Raw genomic sequence first — 27763 nt, forward strand, 5'->3', positions numbered from 1 at the left:
CTTCACTTAAGCCCCAGGGCGGTATCTCTTTTATGACTCCTGATTCTGGAGTCCCTGAGGGGAAGCAGGTCTGCACAGATCCTGGGGCCCACTGGGATGCTAGGAGAGGTCTCTCCAGACCTGAGGCCTGGTGGAGGTCAACTGAGGTAATCGAGCTCCCTGGCCAGCCTTGCCTTCTCCTGTGGCCAGAACCATTCAAGACTCCCATCCCTTAAGGGGATGGTTCCACACCCTCTTCACCTCACCAGTGGAATGGTTCCTCTCCAAAATCCTCTTCTGAATCAACAGCATCCCTCCCTTGGGGTCTGCCCCCCATCTTTACACCAAGCCCTGGATTTAACCTTTTTTTCCCCTAAGATTTTATTTACTTATATGAGAGAGAGAGAGCAGGGGAAGGAGCAGAGGAAGGAGCAGAGGGAGAGAGAGACAAGCAGACTGGCTTCCCACTGAGTGCAGAGCCTGATGCAGGGGCTCTGTTCCGAGACTCCAAGATCACCACTCAAGCGGAAACCAAGAGTTTCATGCTCAACTGACTGAGTCACCCAGGCACCCCTTTCCCTGGATTTAGCTTTAGCTGGGGCTTAGCAGAGGGAAGGGCCCTGTGGAGGAGAGCACATTCTCTCTTCTGCTTCAGATTTCCAAGAAGCCCACAGATGGCATTTTCCAGTCATTTCAAGGCATGGATGGAGTCCCCAGCAGAGCTGAAGTGGGGTCTGGGCCTGTGCAGATGGACCAGAGACAGGCCCAATGTGCAGCAGACCCAGATCCCAGCTGGACCCGAGTGGCTGGATCAGGTCTGGGCCCCAAGGCCATGTGTCCAGGTGCACTCAGTGGGCAAAGAGCCAGCTTGACCCCAGTTATGGGCAGTAGCAAGACAGGGCTTCTCTGAGGGCTACCCAAATTTCTTAATGTCCTACCTCATCCTTTCTTCACATTTGAACATGCACCATCCCTTAAGGTCCCTCCTAACTGTGCCTGTGCTGGGATGTCCATCTTGGAGTCCAGGAGGCAGATCCCTGGGCAGAAGTGGGGGTGACGCTCAGGTCAGACAGAAGGTCCCTCCAGTGTGTGGATTGGGAGGGGGTATGGTCTTTCGTTGGGTGGTGTATGGGTCGGGGGAGGGTGTCCAAACCCTGCTCTCAGCTTCATTCCAGAGCCCAGCCCTTAGCCTGGTGACAGAAGGAGGACCCAAGGAAGCTTTCCCAAGCCTTGGTCTCCATTTTCCACCTGTCACCCCCAAAATTGGACTAGGGACTTACTGACTTTGAGTCTTAGTGTCCCAATGCTGAACACCCCCCGCCCCCCGCCATTCTCTTCCTGTCCATAGAGACCTGAATCAAATGCTTCCCAACAGCCGCAGGAAAGAGGGATGGTCCAACCAGAGCCAGAGGGGGTGGCTTGGTGGTCTCAGGGTATGATTCTCAGTTAGGGTCCAAGAGGTCTCAGGTTCAAATCCTAGATCAGCCCTCCCTTTGAGAATGCTTGGCACTGTGGTGTTGCTTTCCTTGGGACACGTGGTCATGGCCACCCAGCTTGTCACCCTGTCCTGGGGGGTGTCCCCACACTGAGTGATGATAAGCCCTGGAATCCCAGGTATACCCTGATCCCCAAAAGGACAACTTAGTAAAAGTTCAGTCTTTCAAGACTGCACATGGCCTCCGTCAGCAGTGACCTTTAGCTGAATAATAGTACTGTTCCTTCCCTTGACTGAACCCAAGGGAAAACTGGGATGGGTGGCTTTTCTCTCATAGCCAGGTCCCACTCTCCGCCGGACCCCTTTCTAAGGTTACTTTGCTCAAAAAGGAAGTTAAGGAATAAAGTGGCTGGAGAACCCATTGTAAAGGGGGAACATCATTGGTCACCTCTGATGGCTTAGGCAAGATGTTGGTGCACCACAGTGACAGCGACAGGCTGCCCCTCCCCACCTGCTGTGCTGTTGAGGTTGTACCTAAACCAAACATGCAGGAATTGCGCAGCAGTCCCAGAAATGTGTGTGAATTGTCAGTTCAAAAGGACGCCCAACGTGGGGCTCGAACCCACGACCCTGAGATTAAGAGTCTCATGCTCTACCGACTGAGCTAGCCGGGCAGCTGCCACCAGGTGGTGGCGGTTGAGTTTCAGAATGTGACTGGCTGCGCACAATCCAAAATGGCCGGGCAGATCCGGTTTTGGAGGGGCATGGCCACTTCTGGAGTCGCCAGCGGGCACCCTGTGTGTCGGCTGCTCGGAATCCGCAGGGGAGCGGTCCCGAGCGGGTGGAGGCAGACGCGCCGCCCAGACCCACAGACAGATGGGCTTCGCGGCCCCCAGGGGGCGCTGCAGCGCCGTCGGGGCTCAGAGCAGACCCGCGCCCGCTGACACCCCACCACCCTTGGACCTGAGGCCCCGAGATGGGAAAATGCAACCGGACCCATCCTCCCTTATCTAATCAAGCAAACCTGTGTACTTAAAATAAGTTTTAGACCCACCAGATTCCACGTGTTTGCATGAAAACTCCAACTACACTTCCTTTGAATAATCGGAAATCAGTGTATTTTTATGTAAAATTATAAAAATATATATTTCGCCCCATGCCTTCTTGGTCTGCCCTTGGGCGATCCTGAGCTGCAGGAACCTGCCGCCTGGCAGGGGATGGTGGAAGACTTTGGAGACCCCCGGGGTGCCTGCCGTCACACCTGCCTGCTGCTCTCTGCCTCTGGATCCGGTCTCCAGGGATTCAGGGGTGAGGGCTAAGGAGTCCCTGGGAGGAGAGGGTCTGTCCTTGTGGGTCTGGCAGGCCTGAGCCCCAGGTGGGTCTGAGCTGGAGCAGTCCCCACCATGCGCCCCCGTCCTGGCGTGGCTCTCCAGAGCAAGAAAGAACCTCAGATAAACAGGCTGGGAGTGGGACCTGGCAGTTCTCTGCTCCTCCCTTACCCCACGCTCTGGAGTTGGTTTGCCTCAGTGAATTTGCTGAGGATCCCTGGGGATTTCAGACTCCCCACGCTCCGCTCTTGCTGTGGGGGTCCCTGGCCTGCATCCTGAATCCAGCCAAGCAAATGCAGAGAGGGGTAAGGAGGGGGCAGGGAACCAGTACGCAGACCAGGGAAGAGAGAATACGAAGGTATCATCCTTAATGGTGCTGGATGTGTGCACAGTACTGAGGGTGTTTAAAAACAAAAGGACTTTATTTGTAGAGGTATTTGCCACCCCTCCGCCCCCGCAAAAGTGAAAAACATTTATGGGTGAGGCAACGCTATAAGTGCTTTGAAACAGAAAAAAATGGAGGAAGGTGGGTTTTAAAAATACGCAGAAATGGGAGAGGCTGTGCATGCTCAGGGCTGAGTTTTGGAGAACTCTATATTTCTGCTCAGTTTTGCTGTGAACTAAAATTGTTCTAAAACACAAAGTGTGTTTTTAAAAAATACACAGACAGGGCACCTGGCTGGCTCAGCTGGTAGAGTGTGTGATTCCTGATCTCAGGGTTGTAAGTTAACGCCCTGTGTTGGGCATGGAGTCTATCTATTTATTTATTTATAAAGATTTTATTTATTTATTTGAGAGAGAGAGAGAGAGAGCATGAGCAGGTGGGAGGGGCAGAGGGAAAGAGAGAAACAGACTCTCTGCTGAGCAGGGAGCCTGATGCGGGGCTCAATCCCTGGACCCTGGGATCATGATCCGAACCAAAGGCAGACACGTAACCCACTGAGCCACCCAGGCGCCCCATTAAAGATAATTATAAAAAATACACAGATAGACTTCCATTACTATTTCTTCCAATACATTTAGCCCTGTCTTTCTTTTCTTTTTGGGTCTCTGGCATCTCCAACATTAGGTATTTTGTTAAAGTCCCACAAATCCTTGAGGTTCTGTCCTTCTTTCCTTCCTTCTCTCCTTCCTTTGTCTTTCTCTTCCTTCCATTCCTCCAAAGTCTGTTTTCTGTGTTCTTCAGATTAGGTCATTTCTGCCGTTCTATCTTCACGTTAACTTATTCTTTCTTCCGTCTTGCCCATGCGTTTGCCATTAGGCTTTTCATTTCAGTTACTGCATTCCTCATCTCTACGTTTTTCCATGTGGTTTTTCTTGATATTTTCCATTTCTTTGAGACTCCCAACTTTTACATTTCTTTCAAGTGAGTTCTTTAAAGCTTCTTCAAACATTTTTAGGATGGTTGCTTTCCCACCTCTCCCCTCCCTTTCAGACAGTTCCAAAATCTGTGTCCGTGTCTTTCACCTTTTCTCTTTCAAGTTGAGATTTTCGTGGCTCTTAGAATGACCAGTGATTTTCAGTTGCATCTTGGACATTTCCAGTATTATGCTTGGAAACTCTAGATCTTATTTACGTCTTTGGACTTCTGACAATGCGCCCCTGTGGTGAGAGAAGAAAACTCCCCCTTTTTGTTTGGGGAGGGGGGAGCAGGTCACAAAGGTGGGGCCTCCTGATTGCTGAACAGGAATGAGAGTTCAGGCTCCCCACTAGGCTTCTGCAGTCACCACCTGGCTGGGGGGAGGTGGGGCACTCCACCAGACAAAGAGAAGGCTGGGGCAACGTTAGACACCTTATCGAAGCAGGGCATCAGAGCCTGCTTCTGGGCACCTGGTCACAGGCGGAAGTGGCCCTCGGGTTTTGTGCAGGTCCCAGGAAGGGAAAGAGGAGGGGAGGAGAACGTGGAGCTGAAGTCAAAGTGTCCATTTCGTGAGCCGCACGCTTAGGACAGGCCCTATGCAGTCGCCTCATTCTCCCCTTTTGCAGTGGGACTGGGGGGAAGGGTGTGTGTGTTGGGGAGTGGGGTGGGGGGTCGGGTCGCGGGAGGCTCCCGAACCCGCACTGGTCATTAACACAAGGGGCCATGCGGGGCGTCAGCCAGACTCTGGCTCATCCGGAACATAGCTGTGGGGCTTCCCGGCCTGGTCTGGGTTCTCTGGCGGCTCCCGTGGTCTCCCACGGTCAGCCATACAGGCTCCGCGCTCCCCCTGGCGGCCAGGCAAGGAAACTACCTGGGAGTGCAGGAGCTGCAGCCGGGTGCGCGAAGCGCGAGGACTCCCGGGGTGAAGCTGCGGCGCCGCAGGTCTGTGTGGTCCGGCTCCCTGGAGATCTGTCTCTGCAGGCCTCAGCTCCCTAAACTCAATGTGGAGTTTAAATTCAGGCCTCAGGGATTAAGGAACTCTGGCTCTTTCAGTCGCGGCACCGGGCTGAGGGGGTGGTGGACCATCAGGCCGGTTTTGTGGCTGCAGGTGGCCCTGGGCTGGGTACCCAGAGCTTCAGTGAGGCTTCGGGGGAGTTTGTGAGAGGAAAAGGGTTCGGGCTCGTCCGGGATTTGAACCCGGGACCTCTCGCACCCTAAGCGAGAATCATACCCCTAGACCAACGAGCCATACCTGCTCACACTTTACTTCTGCTTATTTCTAGTTATCTTCACGCCCTGGTTAAGCGCCTCCAGCTCCCGTGGATGGCAGTGACGCGCGCATCCCCTCTCCCGGTGGAGGATGCACCTTTGTTTCCTTTCGCAGCACGTGCCTTTGGTACTTAGAGTAGCTGGGAGGTAGAGACAGACTTTGTCCTTACCTGGCTAGCTCAGTTGGTAGAGCATGAAACTCTTAATCTCGAGTTGTGGGTTTGAGCCCCACGTTGGGTGTATGATTTTTTGACTGCTCAACAGGCCCTTTAAAATGACACTGGGCAAGGAAAGTATTTCCTGTCGTTGGGCAGATGCTTCCTGTGAGACCTCTGCCTTGGGCTGTGGCTCTGGGAAGCCTCACACCTTGCTGGTGCTTGAGGGAAGCAATGCAGGTATTAGGGGCCGCCAGCCAGCTTTTGAATACATGGTGGGAGAAGACACAGAGTTTAGATTAGTAACCGCAGGATGCCCTGCCCCGCCATGCTTGACTCGGGAACAGGATTCAAACCCAGAGGTCAGAGTCTGTGTGTGTGTGGGGTGGGGTGTCGCGAGGGAGCAGGACTCTCTAAGTCCTGAGTGAGGTTCCCAGGAGGAGGCTCCCAAGCAGGGCCACCCCAGTGCCAGAGGAGCACTGCTCAGAATTGCCCTCCCCCACTTCGACCTGGAGGTCAGCGGCCTCTCATTTGGAGAGGCCCACTCTCCCCAGGGAAAGGGAAATGGAAGCAGGGGATTTTGTTTTCCATTTTGAGGGAGAGGGAAAAGGAGGGCTTAGGGTTCCCATCAGCTGATTTTCTTCCATTCTCTTGCAATGGCTTATGCTGTTAAAAAGGCCCCTCTCAATGTTTGCTAGACTGGGTTTTCTTTCTTTTTTGGTGGGAGTGGAGGCTGCTTTGGGAGAGACACCACAGCAGCCGACTGACCCTCTCCTGGACCCCTCCCTGGAGCTCCAGATCCCAGGCCTGAGGCTGGGACTCCTACCAGAAGTGTCCACATCTCTCCCTTCAGGGCACTCTTGGTGTTGGGAATCTTTCCTGGTATTTTTTGGGTAAAAGAAAGTTCAGTTTACTAGGTACTTAGGTCCATACACCTTAGTCGCTTTTTGGAAGAAATGTCTTATTACCAACCCAGTACCTTGTTAGTTTCCCGTGGCTGCCATAATAAGTTATCACAATCTGAGCGACTTAAAACAACAGAAACAGATATTCTCACACTTCTGGAGACCAAAGTCTAAAGTCAAGGTGCCCACTGGCCACCTTTGGTGGCTCTAACCTCCTCCCTCCCTCACGTCTGACATACTAACTCGCTATCCCTTCATGGGTGAGGCAGGGCTTGGCCAGGGAGGCATGTGCCCTCATATCTGGAGTCTGGGATGCCCACTCTGGATCTGGTTTTAAGACCAGTCCCCTGGAGATGCTCCCAGTGGCACCCAGCAGCTTCCTTCCACCTAGAACACTGGGATCTGCTCTCAAGGAAACATCATCTGTCTTTCCTCCCCCCTCCCCCGTGCTCCATGCCAAATGGTGGGGATGAGGGTAGGGGTGGGGAGGGGAAGACACAGAGACAGTCCAAGCAGAGGGTGGCAAGAGCAGGTCCAAGCCTGCTCTGCAGACCTGAAGGTCTTTTAATCCCCATCATGTGTAATGGTGGGTCTTTGGGTCCCCATTCCTTCCTGGCCTTGGATGGACTTTGGCTCCCTTAGGTGGTAACAACCTGACCATCTGGAGAAGAAAAAGAACCAGAGACAGGGCTCATCTGGGATTTGAACCCAGGACCTCTAACACCCAGAGTGAGACTCACACTCTTAGACCAATGAACCACATCGACACTATGCTCTGTTCTTGATTCTGTCCACTTGCTTTCCCTGGGCTCAGGGGCAGCAGGGTCCCAGAAGCCCGCCCCAAGGTAGGAGTATTTGGCTCATCTTCCAGAAAAGAGTGAGGTTCCATAATGCCAGGTCCGGAGTCCCAAGGGTCAGTTTCCCCCAGAGGCTCTGTCACCAGGACCTCCCTCCAGGGCCAAGGATTGGGAACTTGGGCTCCCTTGGAGCTGGGCAGGGCTCCTGGACTGCGAGGGGGTTCTGGGGGGACTCAAACCTGAGACCAGGGAGTTCCCACCCTCCCAATGGGGAAGCCCCGGCTGTGGGCCTTGGGCCAAAGCTGTCTCCTCCACTAACAGAAAGGGAACCTAGGGTCAGGGGCAGACTCAGAGGCTCCTGTCCTCATCCAGGCCCGTCCTCTTCTGGGCTCAGCCTCCAAAGCCCCCTCATGGCTCTGGGTCCCCCAACGTCCCTTTTTTTGTCCTGGTGCTGGGCACAGTCCAGCAACCCTCCTTCCGCGGTGGCATCCCTGGGCACAGATATGTGGGGCCTCAAGGGACCATGCTTATTCTCCCCCATGGATGGGTGGTCATTCTAGAAACCTACTGGAAAGGAAGGCGGTGGTCCCAATGTGACCTTGCACAGTATCCTGGGGCAGAGGGGTCCGGCCCTGCAACTGGTCCTCTGGGTCTTCATGGCCCAAGCCCCTCTGCCCGCCCCAAAGCCAGGCATGGGGTGGGGAGGAAGGTATGGGGTGTGGGGACAGGGGGTGAAGATGTTGAGAATTTGAAAGTGAGACTCCTCTGGGATTTGGACCCTGAGCTCTCACAGGCGGTGAGTGGGGGTGGAGAGATCGACTTATGTTCTAGGGACCACAATAGAGAAGGGCACCTTGTTCCCATTATGTCTAGTGACTTGACCTCCATGATCCTGTCCTCCCAGTCTTCAGGAGGGTACCGAGCTTCCCGTGTCTCACCGGAGGGCTGGTCTGTTGGGGGAAACCTGGGTTCCCACCCCAGAGCTGAGAAGGAAGAAGGCGCTCTTCTTCCTTCCTCGCCTGTGTGTTAGACCCTGGACAGAGGGACCGTGGAATTTCAGGGACTCGGTGCCACCGAGGAACTGGCTTCCCAGGGTTGCCGGGCCCCTGGGCCTCCTTCTCTCTGTCCCTCTGGGTCAGTATGCCCCCTTTTCCTGCCCCTATCCCTGAATTTCAGGCCAGGTGGTCCCACCTCCTTGCAGCTTTCAATCCTGAGGTTCTCGGTTTCAGGCAGGGGATCATATTGGAAACAGTACTGATCAGGCAGGTGTTCAGTGAGGGAGAGGTCTGCTTGCCCCCACACTGCCCTACTTTCCCTTTGAAGGAGTGCAAAGCTGGTATGCCCAGCTAGCTCAGTGGGTAGAACATGAGACTCTTAATCTCAGTGTTGTGGGTTCAAGCCCCACATTGGGAGTGTGGCTTTTTACAAGCCTGGGTGCATAGAATTCATGGTTTCAGGTGCTTAGGTCTAAACCTTAAGGCAAGCAGTTAACACAACTCAAGATTTCAGGGACTAAATCTCGGGGGACCCAAACACCAAATCCCCCAGCTGCGGGGGACCACAGGAGAAAGTGAGGCATTGGGGTTGCTCAGGAAGGGTTCTGAATCTAGTCCCTTTCACACAGAAGGTGGACCTGAGTTGCTTTTGCATTATGAGATTTTAGTGTGTTTCTAGTCCGTGGAGGCGGGACAGGAAGAGCATAGCTCTGGGGGATCATTCCTGCCATTCGGGGCTCTCTCACGGCACAAGCACATGCCCTCCTGCCTGCCCCCCTCGCCGCTGTGGGTGAGCGTGTTTCCTGCTCTTGAGAAGACTAGCACTGCCCAGTTGCCTGGTCCTCTGTACCCGGATGTGGTCCTGGATCTGACTCCCTGGACTTCCCCAGAGTGGGTGTAGATGTGAGTTAAATATAAAGGCGTGAAGTCCCTTGCCTCCTGATCCTGGACTTCTGAGTTCAGTAGAGACGCACAGGCTGCATTTCTCTCCTCTCCCATTTCCCTCACAAGTGCAAGGAAGTCAATCCTGTGAAAGTTACCTTGAGTTTCAATCACAGACTGAGGACAGCTTACCAGTTCCCAATTCAGTCTTTCCCAGTTGGGACCCAGGATAGGGCTCTGATTTTTCCTCGGTGGTGGGATGGGATGGAGAGAAGGGGAGGGGCTAGAGCTATGGAAGGATGGAGGACATACTGGTCCTCATGTGCAGGGTCATAGAACAGAATCCACAGGCATTGGCAACGGGAGTTTCTGCACCCATGAGGGTCTGTCTGCTCATCCCTAGACTGGGAGAGGAAACCTGGAGCCTTTTCTTTGGCACAAGTTTCAAAACTTCCTCCCCCATCCCAGGAGACCCAGTCCTAGGGTGGCAGGTGTCCAAGGTGGTTGGGCAGATGGGAAGTTCAGAGGAGGGAGATGAGCTCTGGTCACCCAAAGCTGGATCAACATGGAGAGGACACCTTTGGTCTGCTCCACTGTCCCCAGCTCACTCAGGGGGCAGAGCCCTGAACTCTTGATCCACCAACTTGGACAGAAAGATCAGGGCTCTAGAAGCCAAAGGGGAACTTCATCACCACCTCCTTGCTGTTGGGTGGTAGCCCTTGCCATGGCACTTGGGCCATGGAGAACAAGATGTGTCCATGTGCATGAGTGCAGCCGATGCTGGTTGGACCCCCAGGGGGCCTCACAGGACCAGCCAAGAGGGTCCTTGGATTTGTGCAGCACAGAAATCAAATGTGAGCAGAAAGGAAGAGAAGAAGTTGTTGAAGACATAGAGTAGGTACGGACAGAATGGTAGACTTAGAAAGGACAGGCCCCAAGCAAAGGACAGCCCTTGCTTGGGGCCTGGAGTTTTTATGAGGATGGCGGTTCCATGAGCATGCCTTCTCAGCCATCCAGGAACACGGAGGAGTGTTTAGGGGTTCCCCATAAGTCGCTTATGCTCTGAAGCCAGCGGTCTTGATGACATTCAGGATGACTCCCCCCTGGTTGCACTCCTTAGATGTTATCTGTTAGGCTTGGAGACTCCTAAGAAATCATTAATTCCTTGACCTTTACAAGGTGAACATATGTTATCTGTCCTATAAGGTGTGTGTAAGGTGGGCATGTAGGTCCTAGGGGAGTGGAAACAGGAAAAGGAATGAAAAAAGGAGTTTTTCATGGGGCCCCTTTGGTTTCTCTGACTCCCAGCCATCCATGGCATCCCCAGTCTTCTAAAATACCAGCTGGGGCCCACCAGCCATGGTATGACCTTGGAGCAGGATTCAAACCTAGATCTCAGGGGCTTTAGAGTGGCTCTGGGTCCAGAGGTACTGGACCCAGAGGCAGGGATGGAGGTGCCGAGCAGAGGAGGGTGGGCTGGAGGCTGGGACAGTGGGCTCTATGTCTGCACCAGCCCCATGTCCTGATGGAAAGCCTCGGGTCAGAGTTTGTGAAACTGTGCCCCATAGGGTTGATAACGTTAAAACTGTCACAGCAGGACTCCCAGTGACAGGCCAGAGCTCCGGCCAGCCTAGACCAGTCTGAGCTCTGCCACTGCCTCATACCTGTGCACATGGACCATGGAGAGCATGCTGGTGAGGGGTCCACGTGTAACTCCCCAAGGAGCAAACCCACATGACCCTATGTCACGGGAGCACATGGGGAATGGAACTGGGGGCCACTTGTGTCCTTGGTCTCTGACAGTTGCTGAGCCAGGGTTGAAATGGGGGTCATTGCATCCTCTTCTGTCTCAAATTAGCCAGCCTGGGCATTTCCCAGGGAGAAAAGGCCATCACTCCCCCAGCCTGCGTGTCCTCACTTCTTTTATTGGAGCAGTAAAATAAGGTCTGAGCTGGATTTACTCCAGGAATGCAAGGTTGGTTTTTTGTTCAAGAAAGTTTATCAGAGGGGCGCCTGGGTGGCTCAGTGGGTTAAGCCTCTGCCTTCGGCTCAGGTCATGATCTCAGGGTCCTGGGATCAAGTCCCGCATTGGGCTCTCTGCTCAGCAGGGGGCCTGCTTCCCTCTCTCTCTCTCTCTCTCTCTGCCTGCCTCTCTGTCTACTTGTGATCTCTCTCTGTCAAATAAATAAATAAAATCTTAAAAAAAAAAAGAAAGTTTTATCAGAGTAGTCAGTCATATTGAGGGACTGAAAAGTCCCATGATCTTCATAAATGTAAACACCTTGGATGCAATTCACACCTGTATTATCACACCTGGATTTTATTTTCTGTATTCCGTGATGGCTTGACATCTGGGGGGGCTTGCTAGCTGAGGACAGACTGCCCCCTCTCCCTAGCTCACTAATTCCTAGGGATCACTAAACCACTTGCCTGCTAATAGGCCTTTCATATGCAAACCAACCAATTCTGGGTCTATATGCCTGCCCACCCCACTCCTTATCTGACACACCAACCCTCTATTTCTCCTGCCCTAATCATCCAGGTTCAGAATCAGACAACTAGGGACAGCCCCTATGTCCCACATCCCACTGAATTATTCAATCCAGCCAGTCCTAAACTGTTTACCCTGCCTTGACTTGCCTTTCCCATGGAAACAATTTGCTTAGAACTGCGGGAGGCTCCCAAGGAGGTCATCTCCCACCCCGTGGGGCTTGGGGATCAACAGGGAGAGCCAGAACCTGCTACGGGCACTTCCTTCCCCTGTGCCTAGACTGGCAGCCCTGGAGATGGGTGAGTAAAATGGAACCATCATCTCTTCCTTCCCCTTTCCTCCTCCTCAAGAGATTTGAGGGCATAGGCCTACTTGATGCCAGTCCCCTTTCTCGGGTCTGCTCCCCAGCCACCATCCACAGTCCCCACAACCCGCACAGCCTGAATGAAGCCTCGGGATCCCCTGCAGAGCGAGTGCTTTTTCAGCTGGGGGGGTGGGGGTTGCAGCTCATCCAAGCCCCTCATCTTCCCCTCCCCCACAATCTGCTCCCCACTCCCCTGGTGGCAGGAATCAATCCTGGTCTGGCTCTGCGGATCCATCATCCTGGGACTGGGCCGCTCTGCCTCTGGCCACCTGGGCCCACGAGGTCTCCCCATGGCCACCTCACCGCTCAGCCCCACTCCTGGCTTCCAGAAACAGCTCAGCCTATCCGGGAATGAACTGGAGGTCACGTGTGATACAAACAGTTGTGGGGGAAGTGTTAGTAAGTGCTATTGTGTGTGAGGCTCGTTGGTCTAGGGGTATGATTCTCGCTTCGGGTGTGAGAGGTCCCGGGTTCAAATCCCGGACGAGCCCAAACCATGCATACTTGCTCTCTACTATTTTAACTTGGGAATATCGAGTTATAGGCTGGCTCCTTTGGGTAGGGAGGAGTGACTGTCACCTTCACAGTCAGCCCCGCTGCGTGTCACAGGAGCATCCAGTCCTACCTCCTCTCCACTCTCGGTGGCCCTGACGCCCCCACCCCCCTTCACTAGACACCTGTTTCCTCCTACCCTCCCAAATGAGATGTGCTGCTCTAAGTGTAAAATGCAAGTCAGGTTTTGAAGACGTGTTACCAGAAAAGTAAGGTATCTTACTACGTGTTGAAATGATATTTTGGATATACTGGGTTATGTAAAATATATTACCATTAATTTTACCTGTTTCTTTTGACTTATTGTTATTGTTTTTAATGTGCTACTAGAAAATTTTAAGTGGCAGATGCGGCTTGTATTTGTGGCCTGTAATAATGGACCAAGCTGGGCCAGTGGCATGACTCTCGCTGCGGGGATAGAGGTCCTGGGTCCAAATGTTGACTGAGCTCATGACTGTTCCTTCCGGTTTAGGGACCACAGGATGGGGTAGGGGAGTACGGCGGGGGGGCTCTGGACAAGAAGCTTAGCCATGCAGGCCTTTCTTTCACCAACTGTTAAATGGGGACTGTTCTGATTCAGAACGATTTATTTGAAAGATTGTCCTTTCTGCCACTTGATGTGTAGTACAAACTTCTTCACAAATCAAGAGTCTGTGTTGTTCTAATACTTTTCCCATGTAGCTTTGTGCCCAAATGGGTTTAGCTTTGTGGGTAAGTCTTGATACCCAGGAGTGTTAGTCTCTCAAATTTGTTTTGGTTCTTATTGGCCTTTCACACATTCATATAAGTGTGAGAATCAACTTGTCAGTTTACACAAAAATAGTGGTCAGGATTTCAATTGGTATAGTATTGATTCTGTAGGTCAGTTTTGGGTGGTTTGACATCATTACAATACTGAGTCTTTCAAGTCATAAACATGATGAATCTCTTCTTTATTAAGGTCTTCTTTAACTTATAATAGTGTTTTATAGTTTTCTGAGATAGGGTTTGTACATCTTTCCCTAGAATTTTTGGTAAATGTTTGATGTTGTTGATACCATTGTAAATTATATCACTTTGGATACACTTTTCTATTTTTTTGCAGATATACAAAATTATAATCAATTTTGATGTATTAATCTGGGATTCAGTGACACTGTGAAACTCACGTTATTTCTAATCTTGTAGAATTTTCTATATATTCACACATGTCATCTGTGAATCAAGGCAGTATTACTTACTTCCCATCCTTATTTTAATTACTTTTAATTAGTTTTCTTGTCTTATTGCACTAACTAGAACCTCCAGTAAAATAGAAATGTGATGGAAGTCATTCTTGTTTTGTTGCAGAATTTGCAGAGAGAAGTTTTCAAAATTCTACTATCATCTATGTTTGCTGCCTTTTGTTTTAATAGTTACCATGCGACAATTGTTGCTGTGTAACACTGCCGGCCTTCGAGGTAGAAAACAGTACGTTTGGGGGCACTTGGCTGGCTCGGTCGCCGAGCATCTGAGCCTTGCTTTGCTTGAGCGGTGATCTTAAAGTCCTAGGATGGAGCCCCACTTCTGGCTCTGTGCTCCGCAGGGTCTCTGCTGGACTGTTTCCCTCTCCCACCCCCTCTGCTGCTCCCCCTGCTCTCTCTTAGTAGAGAGGTACATGGGTAAAATCCTTAAATTCAATTAAATAAAATGATATGTTTTTATGCTTATGGATTCTTTGGATCAGGAATTCAAAAGGGGATAGCAGGTACAACCTGCACCTGTTAAACTGGAGTTTGGGAGAACTTGAATTCTAATAGCCTCCATGGACCCCTCTGCTCCCATGTCTGTCATATGAACAGCTCAGCCGGGACTGTGGAATGAGCATCTACACAGGTTTTCTACATGTGGCTTGGACTTCCTCATAGACAAGAAAAGTGACTTGAAAGATTGTTTATTTTCTCCTGACTATGGGTTTATTTTCCTGCTTCTTTTCATGTATGCTCATTTTTCATTGAATGTCACATGTTTATAATCTTACTTTGTTGGGTGCTGGACATTTTTTTTTTTAAAGCAATCTATACACCCAGCATGGGACTGGAACTCATGGCCTTGAGATCAAGAGTCACCTGCTCCCTAGACTGAGGCAGCCAGGTTCCCCTAGGGTCTTGCTTTTAAACTTAGGTAGATGGAACTAGGAGAAGGTTTCTCTTTACTTCATAGATTGCCCAGGGATGAAAACCACAACAAGCAGGCGCCCAGACACTCAGTACTAGGGTCCACCAAGGGCGCGTGTCCTTAATACCCATAAACACAATTGGTCCCTTTGCTCAGGGCTAAGCAACAGATTTGAGTCTGACTCTGGGGCTTTTCTTTTCTAGAGAGAGTGAGGCTGAGGCTCCCCCTTGACGTAAAGAAAGAACCACAGAAAATTTCCCAGTGTCTGGCTAGCTCACTCAGTAGACCGCAAAGCTCTCTCCCAGCCTGGGTTTGGAGCTCCATGCTGTCCTTTCCCCCCAACCTCAGAAAGGGTTCTCGGTTCCAAGGCACCCACGTAAAGATCAGCATCGGCAATGCTTGGCCCATTTATTGCTCAGAGTGCTAGGGAATCGCTGAGAAAATCTGCTAATGGGAGAAGCCGACGCCTCTCCCCCCAGTTCCTTTCTGGGTTCATGCACCCCCTGGAACTAGAGGACCTAACTGAGAAACAGCAAGCGTGGTGCTGCCTATGTTATATTTGGGAGAGTGCAACCCCCTGCCCATTCTTTCGTGGCACTCCTGCAGCTGGTGCAGTCCCGAGAACGATGGATGAGGCACCCTCGCCGGGGTCAGCTTTCTCAAAATGTAGGCTTTGTTCAGGGTAAAACCAACCAAGGGCAGAGGCCCATGTCCCAGCTTCGGGGGTCCTAAGAGGTTTAACGCGGAGTCGTGGCTGACAACAGTCTTTGACAACAGAAACAACGCAGGAGTGCCAAAATGTAGCCATCCTACCCCAGGTGGGACTCGAACCCACAATCCCTGGCTTAGGAGGCCAGTGCCTTCTCCATTAGGCCACCGGGGCGCGCCCCTGAGGCGCCGGCTCCCCGGTCAGGACCCGCCCCTATCCACGCTCAGGCGAGGAGCCGGTGGGTAGTGCGAAGTGTCTCGCGAGCCCTTGCTTTTTGGCGACGTCCGTTCTGGCGTTTGGCTGTGCTGCTGCTTCCTTTAGGGCGCCGGGCAGGTGCGGAGTCCTGGCACCTCTCCCCCTTCCCCGCGCCCGGTCCCGTCGGGTCCCGGGGCCGCCCCAGCTGCTCAGCCGCCCGAGTCCCCGCCGCACCCTTTTTCGTCCCTCGGCGGTTGGAAGCCTCCGGCGTGTGCGTCTCCGGGAATGGCCCGGGGACACCGGGGCATCGCGCCGACTCTCACCCTCCCCTTTGTGGTATCAGGGAAAACTGCCCACAGGTCCCTTACCCTGCGCCGAGGTAGGCGAGGCATGGTTACCAAGGACCGAACCCGTCGTCTTCGTTCTGGCTCCTTGGTTTAAGGTACGGTACTTGTTTGGGGGGCTTACCGTCCCTGCGCCCGAGTCTCGGCCATCCCCAAGTGTCCAGATTTTGTTGGCGTCAGGTGGGGGTGAGCGGGAAGGTGTCTCCCCCTTTTAGTGCCCAGCACTGGAGAGGTGGTCGATGCAGCTTTTTCCTACTGGAGAGGTCTCCTTCACTCGGCGTCGCGCGGAGGGGCCAGAAGGACCCTGGTGGGAAGGAACGAGGTCTGGGGAGAACTGGGAACCTCCGCCTGTGCCCTTGGACCGACGTGGCCCCTTGTCCCACCACAATGTGGAGACTCAGCGAGCCCACACCGCAAACCACGCCCCAAGCGTGGGGTTGGAGGGGCTGGCTGGGTTCCTCCTCCGCGGCGGCGTGGGCGAGTCCTCTACGGTTCAAGGATTGGAACCCAGTTCCCGGTCCTGGGCTGGGGGTGCAGGTCCTCCCTGTCCTCGGATCACACCCCCAGAAACTCTGCAGCCAAGTCACCTGAGGCCTCAGAACAAAAGACAGAGCGCCAAGAACATATAACTGTTGCCCGGCTAGCTCAGTCGGTAGAGCATGAGACTCTTAATCTCAGGGTCGTGGGTTCGAGCCCCACGCTGGGCGGGCCCTGCATTTTGGACCCCTGTTGAGAGAGATCTTCCTGAGAAAACAAATCTCATGGTTGCTCATTGAATCAGAAAGCACGGTACTTGGGTGTAACTTTTACCTTCAAGGGAGACAGTCTGAGGCACTTTCTCTGCCTTGGGAGTTTTTAATTTTTAGGGACGGTGGTGGCTTCAGCATTGATGGGCAGAGCCAAGCTTGGAGGGGCAGGTCTGTATAGGTGAATCTAAGCTTTCCCCCTATGGACTGAGTCTCCCTGCCTCACTTGTAGGCATCAGGTCACTCTGGGTCAGTCAGGCTCAGTCGGTAGGGCCTCTGGCACCTCATACTAAAGGAGATTCATATCCTACACCTCGTCTATGTGTGGGTGCTACGGTTGTCAGACTGCACCTGGGAACCCAGAGGAACAGATGATCTGTCTCCAGATGAGAAGGGGAGTGGGCAGAGGGTCAGGCAGGAAGGGACCCTGACCCAGGAGACAGTGTCCCATTGTCCCACTAACTGAGGGTCTACTGTCACACCCTGCTTCTGCGAGAAGAATAGACTTAGATTTCCAGCAACCTCAAGTCTCCTCCACGGCCACCATCTTCTCTGTGAGCAAAGGGCCTCAGGGCAGTCCAGACTCCAGAGCCCCAGTGGAGGGACAGTGGCCAATCTTCTCCTCTCAGCACGTACTCACACCTGACCCCTGACCCCAGAGGCTCCCACAGGCTGGGAAGTAGGTGGAGAGGGAACTAGGACCAGGGCTGGTCCACCTGCTTCTAGGCCAAGTTCTGCTTCCTTTTGAGACTCCCCTACTCTTATTCCCACTAAGGCTGCTGCCCTTGGAGGAGGGTCAGCTGAGGCTCTTATTTGAGGGACATGGCCCGAAGTCTGCCTTGGGCCCACCTTTTAGGGCACTGGACCTGGGGGTTTAACTGAGACCTTCACTTAGACACTCTGGGCTCCCAGCTTGAAAAAATCTTACCATCTGTTGTGAGGCCTGGACCAACCTGGAACCCATACCAGAAAATAATTCAGAAGATACCCCAAGATGGGGCCTCCTGGCATTTTCCAGACATTTTCTATTCAGACCCACAGAGTGAGCTGTCTCCCCTACCCCCAGTAGCCCTGCGCAACCCCCTGGCCCTGGAAGGAGGGGTGGGCGAGAAGAAGGGACGGAGAGAGAAGGCCAGGAGCCCAGGTATGGGGAGAACAGTTCAGGAAATAAGGGACAGATACGTTCAACATGAAACCTGACCCCAGTGACAAGGGCCAATTTCTGGGGCCCTCTGCTCTCCCCACCCACATGCAGGTGGCCCTACTCTCCCTGTACCTGCCTTCCTTACTCCAGCCTGGCACTGCCTCTCTCCAGGGACCCCCTCCAGCATCCAGGAGATGTCCCTGTCCACAGCCCTAATGTTGTACTTGTCCTCGAAGCCTCAGCCTGAGAGCCTGGCCCAGCCAGTGATTCCCAGAAGAGTGGGTGGCTCCAGGTCTCACAGAACCGGGGTCAAGACCACTTTCTTCCATGGAGAGATGAGCGGCAGATGAAGTAGCTGACCTTGAGGGATTTGTTAATCTGGGGGCGCACAACTTGCTTTGGGAGTGAGAAGTCCTGGATTCAAATCCCTGACAAGCCCTTCTCTTGCACACAGACAATTTTGGGGGGTGGGTGGAATGGTGGGTCCTGATTATAGGTCCCTTAATTTTACAATGGAAAGCAAAGGGATTGAAAGTAGAGAGGATGGGGGAGGGAGTTGCTGGTGCTCCCCCCCACCATCATCGAGGTCCCATGTGTCACCGTGGATCCACAGAGCTGACTCTTGTCCCTAAACCCTGCATCCACACTTTGCTGCATACACTCCATCCCTGAATCTCAGCCTCAGGGGGACTCTACTTCCTGGAGAGAGCCTGCACTGGTGTTTTCCATGGCTTGCCATCTGGGGTCTTGCCATCTGGAGTCCTAAAAGAACTGCAGGAGGGTTACAGGACTAGACTCCACTCTTTTCCAGCTGTGCTCCACAGATCTGGACCCCCAAAACCCAGCCTCTCAGGGGTCAGTTTATCTGTCTGTTAACTGGGGATGATCACAGCTCATGACTCAGATTTGTCTGGGATATTCAATTACTTATACTTTATGTAAAGCACTTAGAACAGACCCTTGAGACTGAGACTTTGAGCCTCCCATTAGTCAGAACTTTCATTGCCAGTTGCAGTCCACTGGAGGCGTTGAGGATTCCCGCCCACATGGGTTATTTCTCTGCTCCCAGCTATCCACTCCTGCTCGAAAAGTGCCCTGTTGGGTGCTCAATGTGTGAGGTTCCTGCTCCCCCAGGAAGCCATGCTTGGTTCCTGCCCTCAGAGCATCTGCCCCTTGTACCAGGAGTGGCCTCCCATGGGTGCTTCTGGACTCCCGTTCCCGAGAGCAGAGAGAGTAGCCATTCCAGTACCCACGCCCAGGACAGGGCAAGGACCAGTGCCCTTTAAGGCTGACACCAGGGGCTTCCTTGCTCCTTGTTACCAAGATCCCAGGGATGGGATTCCACAGAGGTTTTCCTCCTCTGGGAACACAGCAGGCTGTCCCTAATTAACAGACTAGAAAGTCTAAAAACCTAGGCTCCTCGGGCTGGGATTTGATCCTCTTGCATTCTAAGGGAGGATTATACCCCTGAAAACTCCTGTTGCTGCCAACCTCTCCCCTCTGCTCAGCAACGCTATTGTCGCTCCAGTCCTCATGGCTCTAATGGGGGAAAGTTTGATATCAGTCAAGTAGAGGAACTTACGGGGTCCCAGTTCCTAATGTTCAGTAGTTTGGAAAGTCCGTATTTGTTGTCCTCAGGTTCCAGGCCAGTTTAGAGGGCTTTAGTCCAGGACGATAGGCACTGGCGATTGGGGGCAGAGCAACGTTCCCGGTTTGCGACCCACTGCGGGCGAGCTGTGCCCCCCACAGTACACCCTGAGATTCTCTTTCCTTCACTGGATCCCAGGTAGGGCTGGAGACCAGTGTTCCCCCGCGCGCTGCCGCGATCCAGAGGAGTAACTGGGAAGCGGTGGTTTGGAAAGCTGCCCCTGTGCGGCCTTCCTGCAGCTGGGCCGGCTCGCGGCCGCACATGCAGCCGTTGAAGAGCTTGTTGACTTAGGTGGCAGAACTAGCCCGCGGTCTGAAACCTGACAGCAGCCGCGAACCCGCGGACGCGTAGTGCCGGCTTCGCAGGTGCACACGTTAACAACTGAGCTATCAGGGTGAGATCGGCATTTCCGCGTGCGTCAGCCATAGAAGGGAAAGGGTGCAGGACGGGCGGCTCGTTGGTCTAGGGGTATGATTCTCGCTTTGGGTGCGAGAGGTCCCGGGTTCAAATCGCGGACGAGCCCTTTTTCCCTGCCGCGTCTTCCGCGGAGAACAGCACCCACCAGGCGGAGGATCCAGATGGTTCAGCCCCTGAGGGACGTAGGACTCCGGGAGACGCAGACCGTATATGTCTGCTGGGGCCGGCGGTGACGAGGTTAAAGGAGACTACTCCGGGAAGTAGGAGGAGGTTGGTTGCCCTAGGGGTACAGATCGTCTTAGTTCGAGATGATCCCCGCTAAAGTTCCGGGTAAGGCCTACTCTTACTTCAGTTGCCCTTTTTTTGTTGTTGTTGTTGTTGTTGTTGTTGTTGTTGTTGTTGAGGGGAGCGAGGGAGAGAGACTCGGGATTCGGCTGGTAGAACTTCGGTTCCCCGGGGCCTTTCTAGATGAGAGCGCTAGGAAATTCGCGCCATGGATTGGGAGGGATGGTGGTCAGACAGTACGAAGCGAACCTGCTAGCCCAGATCTCGGGTTGGGTCACTCCTGGACACGGGGAAGGACACTGAGACAGCAGAATGCCTAGAACCCGAACCCTGGACGCAGTCTCTCCGGTCCTTGTCCTCGCCACTACAGGAGGAGCAGAAGACCCGCCTCTTGGTCCTGCTGAGGAGGGGAGGGCAACCCTGAGTCGTCCTGGGGCGAAGTCTTTTTGGTGGCCTGACCCACGTCCCTCCAGGGGCCAGCTCTTCCCTTCCGAGGGCACCCAGGGCGGGACGGCTGGTTTAGTCAGCATAACAAAGCGACTCAACGTTAGCCTCTTGGGATGAAGGTCCCACGTCGGAAACTGGACTTCTTGGTTTGACCTTGCCAGTGGCGGGAGAGGGGAGGGCAGCTTGGAGCCCCGGGGACACGGGGTGGAGGCAGATGGTGGTGGCTGTTTCTTTCATGCCCTTCGCACGCGTTTAGTAAGCACCCACTGGGTGCCACACCATCGGGGGTGCGGCGTTTTCCAAAGTGGGCTTCCTAGTGACCTCAGTTTGGGGACCCTCCACGCGCCGCCGCCCCTCTCTTGAGCCGTGCAGTTGCCGGGTGCGACCGGGAACTCCTCACCGGCTTCCGCTCCAGCGCGCCCGCGGCCGGGAGGAGCGCCTGCAGAGTGACCAAAGGACGAAGGGCGGCGCGGGGACGCCCTGACCGCCTGCCCAGCTGGCCGCCCTTCCCGGCCAGGGCCTCAGCGCCGCGCGGAAGCGGCAGAGGCCACCGTATGTCCGGCATGCAGGAACCGCTCCCCGCTTTGTGGGCTCGGGTAGCGCTGGGTTCCCTCCACGCCCAGGGATTCTCGAATTTAGCGGTTCTCCATTAGTCTGAAGCTGGAGTCCCCTCCCTGCGCTGCTCTGCGGGTCCCGCCCTGGATGCCACAACGGTCATAAAGAGGAGCCTGGAACCAGACTCCAGCGAGGCTCGTTGGTCTAGGGGTATGATTCTCGCTTAGGGTGCGAGAGGTCCCGGGTTCAAATCCCGGACGAGCCCTTTTTTTTTTTTTTTTTTTGTCTTGTCTCGCCGGTATGGGTGAGAGATCTCTGCGCCAGACGGCGAAGCTTGACCCCGGGAAAAGTAGTTTTTGAGAAGGCCTAGAGCGGGCTGAGTGCCGCCCACCGCTGCTTTAAAAATTTAACTGGGGCCTTGTCGCCGGAGCCCTGTCTCCCTACTACTTTGTCAGTCGGAGTTCGAGGTACCGAGGTGGGGAAAGAGGTCTTTCCCTCCTGTGCACTAGGATCCGGTTCTTCTCCAGACCGACGCCTTTGGCGCGGCCTGTCTGGGCCCCCCTGTCCCGGGCTCAGGAGTCCAGGAGCTTGAGGAGAGGCTGTGGGCTTTGGGCGTTTGCAGCCTGGCAGGAGGGGCCTCCAGACGCCAAGCACTCCTCACTTGGGCTAGGCCTCCGGGGCCCCTCCCCCGCCCCTGCCAGGTCCCTGACCCCCAGTGCCTGCCCCAGTGAGGTCCACACTGCCCTTTTCTGCGGCTCCGGGTGTGTGTGGACTGGGGTCACCTTGGCGGCGAGAGGAGCGGACCGGGTCCTGCCAACACCGGGAGGTTTGAAAATCTAAGCTTTTGAACAACAATAGTGGACACATTGTTGATTGAGGCTATGATAGCAATTATATCCCCACTCCTTGTCTCATCAGCCCTGACGTCAAACACATGTTAACACTTTAGAACTGTGTTAGAGAATCTCTCATACCTGTGACTAAAGCCCTAGCAAACCAGGTTCAAGAACTCTGCAAGGGGCGGGGGCATCTGTTCTGCAGAACATTGAGGCTGTGATGCCTCCAGGCACCCAGTTCCTATAAAACTCTCCCTCAGAACTGGGGGCTGAGAGGAAAGTGGGACTCAGGGGAATGGGAATGAGTCCTCCAGCCTTTTCCCCTTTGTCAGGCCCAGGAGCCCAGGGAAAGTCCATCTGTGGAGTCCCAAGTGTTTTCCAGCAGATGCCTTTAGCATGTGTGGAAAGAAGAATGCCAAGGTGTGCCAAGAGCATCTGCCTCCTACAGGACCTGAAGGATGGCGACACTGGAGAGATGGAATCAGAAGAATGCAGTGGTCAGAGGACCATGGTTTTGGGCAACTGTTAGTGGCATGGTCTTCCTTTTTGTTTAGGGTGGTAAGTTTGAGGTGTGCCATGAACCAAGGATCATGAATAATCCAATTCTGTGTACATGAGGACCAACTGGAAGAAAAAAAAAACTCAAGTAGAAGATTTAATTTAAGTGCAAAATTAATTAATGGTATTTGAGTCCTTGAGCCCCTGGTAGAAGTAAACAATTGTCTGTGGAGAAATACACTTTTATTCTAGATCTCACAGAATTCCCCTACATGGAGAAATTTATAAGGAAAATGGGCAACTCACAAAACAAACAAAAACAACAAGGAAATAAGGCACCATGAGCAATAACCAAGGAACAGCAAGCAATGGAAACAAAATTACAAAGATTATAGATGCTAAGATTATTAGACACAAGCTATAATACAACTATTCTTACTATGCATAATAAATGAAGACTAAAATATCTTTGAGAACAGAAGCTATGCAAAATGATCTAAAATTATGAAAGACCTAAATTCTTCTAAAAATAAAAATACACCGGGGCACCTGGGTGGCTCAGTGGGTTAAGCCGCTGCCTTCGGCTCAGGTCATGATCTCAGGGTCCTGGGATCGAGCCCCGCATCGGGCTCCTTGCTCAGTGGGGAGCCTGCTTCTCTCTCTGCCTCTGCCTGCCCCTCTGCCTGCTTGTGCTCTCTCTCTCTCTCTGTCAAATAAATAAATAAATAAAATCTTAAAAAAAAAAATAAAAATAAAAATAAAAATACACAAAGAATGAAACAAAATTCAATAGATGTATATAACTGTTAAAAAAGATGGAGAAAAAGTAAACAAAGAATAGGTCAGAATAAATAATACAAAAATAAATAAAGCTCTAAAATATCCCAATATGATTGCAAATTAAGTAACACACTTCTAAAAATTCCACGAGTTAAGGAAGAAATTACACTGGGATTTAAAAATACTTTGAAATAAATGATGATGAAAATACTGCATACCAAAACCTGTAAGATATAGCTAAAGCCATACTTAGAGGGAAAATGATAGCCTTAGATGCATATAATTGAAAGATTGAAAAACTAATGGCAAGAGCTTACAAAAATAAACCCAAAGAAGTTAGAACAGGTAAAAAATAATAAGATGTGGGCACCTGGGTGGCTCAGGGGTTAAAGCTTCTGCCTTTGGCTCAGGTCATGGTCTCAGGGTCCTGGGATCTAGTCCCTCATTGGGTTCTCTGCTTGGCAGAGAGCCTGCCTCCTCCTCTCTCTCTCTCTGCCTGCCTCTCTGCCTACTTGTGATCTCTGCTGTCAAATAAACAAATAAAATCTTTTAAAAAAATTAGATGTGAAAATAATGAGGCAGAAAACAAGCATACTATAGAGAGTAATGATACATCCTGAAGGCAAGTCTTGGAAAAACTAGGGTTATTGATAAAACTCTGCAAACACTGATTAAGAAATAAAGGAAGAGACACACAACACAAGGCAGGGATAAGAATGACTTCACAGTCATGGCATAACTTAAAAAATAAAAGCATATCTTAAGCCCCTTTGTGAACATTTAGAGAAATACACAATGTTTTAAAATTAAAAAACATGCCTTACTGGGATCAAAATGAAATAAAAATATAAATGATCTTAAAACTAATAAAGAAAGTGAATCAATATCAAAAACTATCCTCCAAGGAAGATTCTTGACTCAGATGGCTTCAGTGGTGCACGCTACCAAACATTCAAGAAACAAAATTTTTACCTCACACAAAATCTTTCACAGAAAAGAAGAACACAGAACCTCACAACACATTTGAGGAGGCCAGCACAACTCTGATATCAAAACTTAACACAGGGACCCCTGGGTGGTTCAGTAGGTTGGGCATCTGACACTTGCTCTCAGAGTTTTGAGCTCAGGCACCCTATCAGCCTCTGCACTGGGCATGGAACCTACACTAAAAAACAAAACAAAACAAAACAAACCACAACAGGGTGCCTGGGTGGCCCAGTGGGTTAAGCCTCAGGTCCTGATCTCAGGGTCCTGGGATTGAGTCCCGCATTGGGCTCTCTGCTCCGCGGAGAGCCTGCTTTCCTGGCGCCCACCCCCCCACCGCCTCTTTGCCTGCCTCTCTGCCTACTTGTGATCTCTCTCTCTGTCAAATAAATGAATAAAATCTTTTTTAAAAACATAGACAATATGAAAAATAATTTAAAAACCACTTAGTGTATAATCTCACTCATGAAAATGGACATAAAATCATAAAATGTTAGCAAACCAAATCTTATGACATATAAGAAGAATAATGTACCATGTCCAAGTTGATTTTATACTAGGGAGTGCAAAGTTGATTTGACATTGGAGTCTATTGCTCTGCAACAAATTCAAGGAAAAGTATTCAGTATAATCCAACTTCCATTCATGACTTTTTAAAAATGCTTAGTAAACCCCATAGCTTGCCAAAATTATCTACAAAATACTACAGCAAATTTCATATTTGCTAGTGAAAACTTGACATTTCCTTTAAGGTTGGAGATGCAACAAGGGTACTGATGCTGTCTCTCTCTCTCTCTCTTTTTTTAAGATTCCATTTATTCATTTGACAGAGAGAGATCACAAACAGGCAGAGAGAGCAAAGCAGACTCCCTGCCAAGCAAAGAGCCCAATGTGGGACTCAATCCCAGCACCCTGAGATCGCAAGCTGAGATGAAGGCAGAGGCATAACCCACTGAGCCACTCAGGCACCTTCAATGCTATCTCTTTCTATTGAACATCTTATCAGACAAACTGGGTTACTCATGCATTGTTGATGGGAATGTAAAATGGTCCAGCCATCCTGGAAAGCACTGTGGAGGTTTCTTTAAAAACTGAACACCTACCATCTGACCCAGCAGTTGCACCTTTGGGTATCTATCCCAGAAAAATGAAGACTTATATTTACACAAAAACCTGTACTCCGATGTTTATAGCCTTTACATATTTCTAACAACCAAAAAAAGAAAGAAAAGAAAAGAAAAAGAAAAAAACAAGAACAAACAAACAAACAAACCTAGAAATAATCCAGATGTCCGTCAAGGGGTCAGTAGGTAACCTAACTGGTACATCTTGTCCTAGTCTTTCTCCCCTGCCCAGATCGCTCTTCCCCCCTGCACCTAGCTGCTGGGGCTGCTCGTCCTGTGCCTGATGCCAGGTCTTCGTCTGCGGGACCCGGGCCCAGGCCGGTTCCCCAGCTAGAGTTTATGGGGGCGGGGGGCGGTGAGGGAAGTCTTGGGTTAGCAGCATTCTCGCTGCAGCGGGGAACTCCTGTGGGACCCTAATGACTCGTCCTGAGTTCTTGGATCAAATTCATTACTTAACCTAGTTTCCATCACCTATCATCACCTACAGAATTGGACAAGGCGAGCCCGGCTAGCTCAGTCGGTAGAGCATGAGACTCTTAATCTCAGGGTCGTGGGTTCGAGCCCCACGTTGGGCGGCTTGTTTTCTTGGTTTGGAGCGCGCAACTCAGCAGGGGACGATTGGGGAGCAGTGTGGATGCACCACAGGGGGGCAGCCTCTCCACGCAAGGCGTCCCAGTGACCTAGAATCGAAAGACAGGCAACGTTGCTCGGGGGACTGGGGGCCTCTCGCTGGCTTGTGCCCCAGAGTGTGACCAGCGTGCTCGCGGCAGTGAGGAGTGTCTGCGAAGTGACCCCGCGGCGGCACGTCTGCCTGACTGGGGACTCCTAGCGTGAGGGCTGGGATCACCAGACTGGGGGACATGCGGGGCCGCTCTCCACTCTGTGGGCTCCTTCCGCACCCGCTGGCTCCTGAGTTCACCCTTTCCCTGCGGGTCTGAAATCCGAATCTTATCCTTGCGTCACTTCCTTAATTCCGCTCGCTGCAACGCCTGGGTCGTCACGAAGCCATAAAGAGAGCCGGAGATCCTTTGTCCCGCGGCTCGTTGGTCTAGGGGTATGATTCTCGCTTAGGGTGCGAGAGGTCCCGGGTTCAAATCCCGGACGAGCCCTCCCCTCTTTTGGTACAAAACCTTCCTCTTAGAGGTTGAGGAACTGTCGGCAAACCTCAGCCTTCGGGCAAGGACGAAACGGGACCAGGCAAGAGAAAATTAGAAGAAAAGCTTTAAAATCCTCCAGCTCATTTCGGGCGCTTTAAAAATCTTAAATTGGAGTCCTAGGCTCCAGAGGTGCAGGCATCCCGGGACAGGAAGGTCCTCCCCGGGCTGCGTCAGGTGTAGTCCAAGGCTGGATTGCGGGAGGGGAATCCAAGAGAAGCATCGCTACCCCCAATTACCCCTTTGAAGATTCCAGTCCCACCATCCCCCGGAGGCACTCAGCGACCCCCGCCTGAGCACCCGGGAATTTGTGCGCCAGCACTACTGAGGGGGGAAGGAGGGATGATGCACTTTGAGGAGGCGCCTGGGCCCTCCTCACCTCTTCCCTTTTCTTTCCCCACCTCCCTGCATTTTTTCTTGTCTCCCTCACCTGGGCGCTCCCAGGCCTGCCCTGCTCCTGCCTGGGGACTGAGTGCGGTCAGGACTGGGGTCCTGTGCCCCTCTTCTAACGTCAGGCTGGGAGGTCCAGGAGATTGGAGGTCCATGTAGGGTTTGACTTTGATCCCTAAAGAGTTTCAGTCCTTGAGAGCTGCTTTCCACAAAGGGCGCAGCGTCCCCACTTTCCGGGCAACCGTGGACCAGGGCCCAACGTCCTCGAGGGAAATTTCCCCCGGGCACCATCTCTGTCCTAAAGTTTTTCTTTTCTTTTCTTTTTAAACCTTTATTTATTGGTTTGAAAAAATTGTTAACAGCTTTAAGGAAATTACTACCAAGGAAAACATTCCAGGAGAGACTCGCGGTTTCCAGTAACACGAATGGGCAGGATTTGGGGGACCAAACTTTTAGCTAAAAACAACGGAAAATGTTGGCTATTTAAAACAAGCGCACTTCAAAGTGGCGAAGCACTTTCAGGAGAGGAAAAAAAATTCCTGGCCACATTTAAACGAAGGTGGAAAGGCAGAGGACTGCGTGGATCCCCAGACTGCCAAGCTGCGGCAACACCGAGGTCATTTGCCAATTTCCTCAAGAGGGCGAGATGAAGGCAGAGCCCAGGACCTGCTCCCGAGTTCCCCCTTGAATCTGTACCCCGGAAAGATGCACAGAAATATACCAGTCCCACCCCCACGGGCCTCCCGCTCCTCTGGAAAGCTTGTTGCTTCGGGGCTCCTTCTTATCCCATCTTCTGCTAAAATGCAAATAATTTTAAGTAAGAGGCAAGCCTGTTCAGAGACCTCTGCACTGGAAGGGT

The 27763-nt window shown here is 52.2% G+C and overlaps 10 non-coding genes across 10 annotated transcripts; 7 read left to right on the forward strand and 3 right to left on the reverse strand.

Annotated features, from left to right (window-relative positions):
- Positions 1–2015: 2015 nt before the first annotated feature.
- Positions 2016–2088, reverse strand: TRNAK-CUU. The gene has a single exon. It is a non-coding gene; the product is annotated as a tRNA-Lys (tRNA).
- Positions 2089–5278: 3190 nt separating this feature from the next.
- TRNAP-AGG lies at positions 5279–5350 on the reverse strand. Its single transcript has one exon. It is a non-coding gene; the product is annotated as a tRNA-Pro (tRNA).
- Positions 5351–5539: 189 nt separating this feature from the next.
- Positions 5540–5611, forward strand: TRNAK-CUU. Its single transcript has one exon. It is a non-coding gene; the product is annotated as a tRNA-Lys (tRNA).
- Positions 5612–12379: 6768 nt separating this feature from the next.
- On the forward strand, positions 12380–12451 carry TRNAP-CGG. The gene has a single exon. It is a non-coding gene; the product is annotated as a tRNA-Pro (tRNA).
- A 3007-nt stretch (positions 12452–15458) lies between these two features.
- Positions 15459–15531, reverse strand: TRNAR-CCU. The gene has a single exon. It is a non-coding gene; the product is annotated as a tRNA-Arg (tRNA).
- Positions 15532–16530: 999 nt separating this feature from the next.
- On the forward strand, positions 16531–16603 carry TRNAK-CUU. Its single transcript has one exon. It is a non-coding gene; the product is annotated as a tRNA-Lys (tRNA).
- Positions 16604–19885: 3282 nt separating this feature from the next.
- TRNAP-UGG lies at positions 19886–19957 on the forward strand. Its single transcript has one exon. It is a non-coding gene; the product is annotated as a tRNA-Pro (tRNA).
- A 1374-nt stretch (positions 19958–21331) lies between these two features.
- Positions 21332–21403, forward strand: TRNAP-AGG. Its single transcript has one exon. It is a non-coding gene; the product is annotated as a tRNA-Pro (tRNA).
- A 4459-nt stretch (positions 21404–25862) lies between these two features.
- On the forward strand, positions 25863–25935 carry TRNAK-CUU. Its single transcript has one exon. It is a non-coding gene; the product is annotated as a tRNA-Lys (tRNA).
- A 462-nt stretch (positions 25936–26397) lies between these two features.
- Positions 26398–26469, forward strand: TRNAP-AGG. Its single transcript has one exon. It is a non-coding gene; the product is annotated as a tRNA-Pro (tRNA).
- Positions 26470–27763: the final 1294 nt, after the last annotated feature.

Source organism: Lontra canadensis, unplaced genomic scaffold (assembly GCF_010015895.1).
Source record: "Lontra canadensis isolate GAN:19392208 unplaced genomic scaffold, GSC_riverotter_1.0 scaffold305, whole genome shotgun sequence".
Classification (NCBI taxonomy): Eukaryota; Metazoa; Chordata; class Mammalia; order Carnivora; family Mustelidae; genus Lontra; species Lontra canadensis.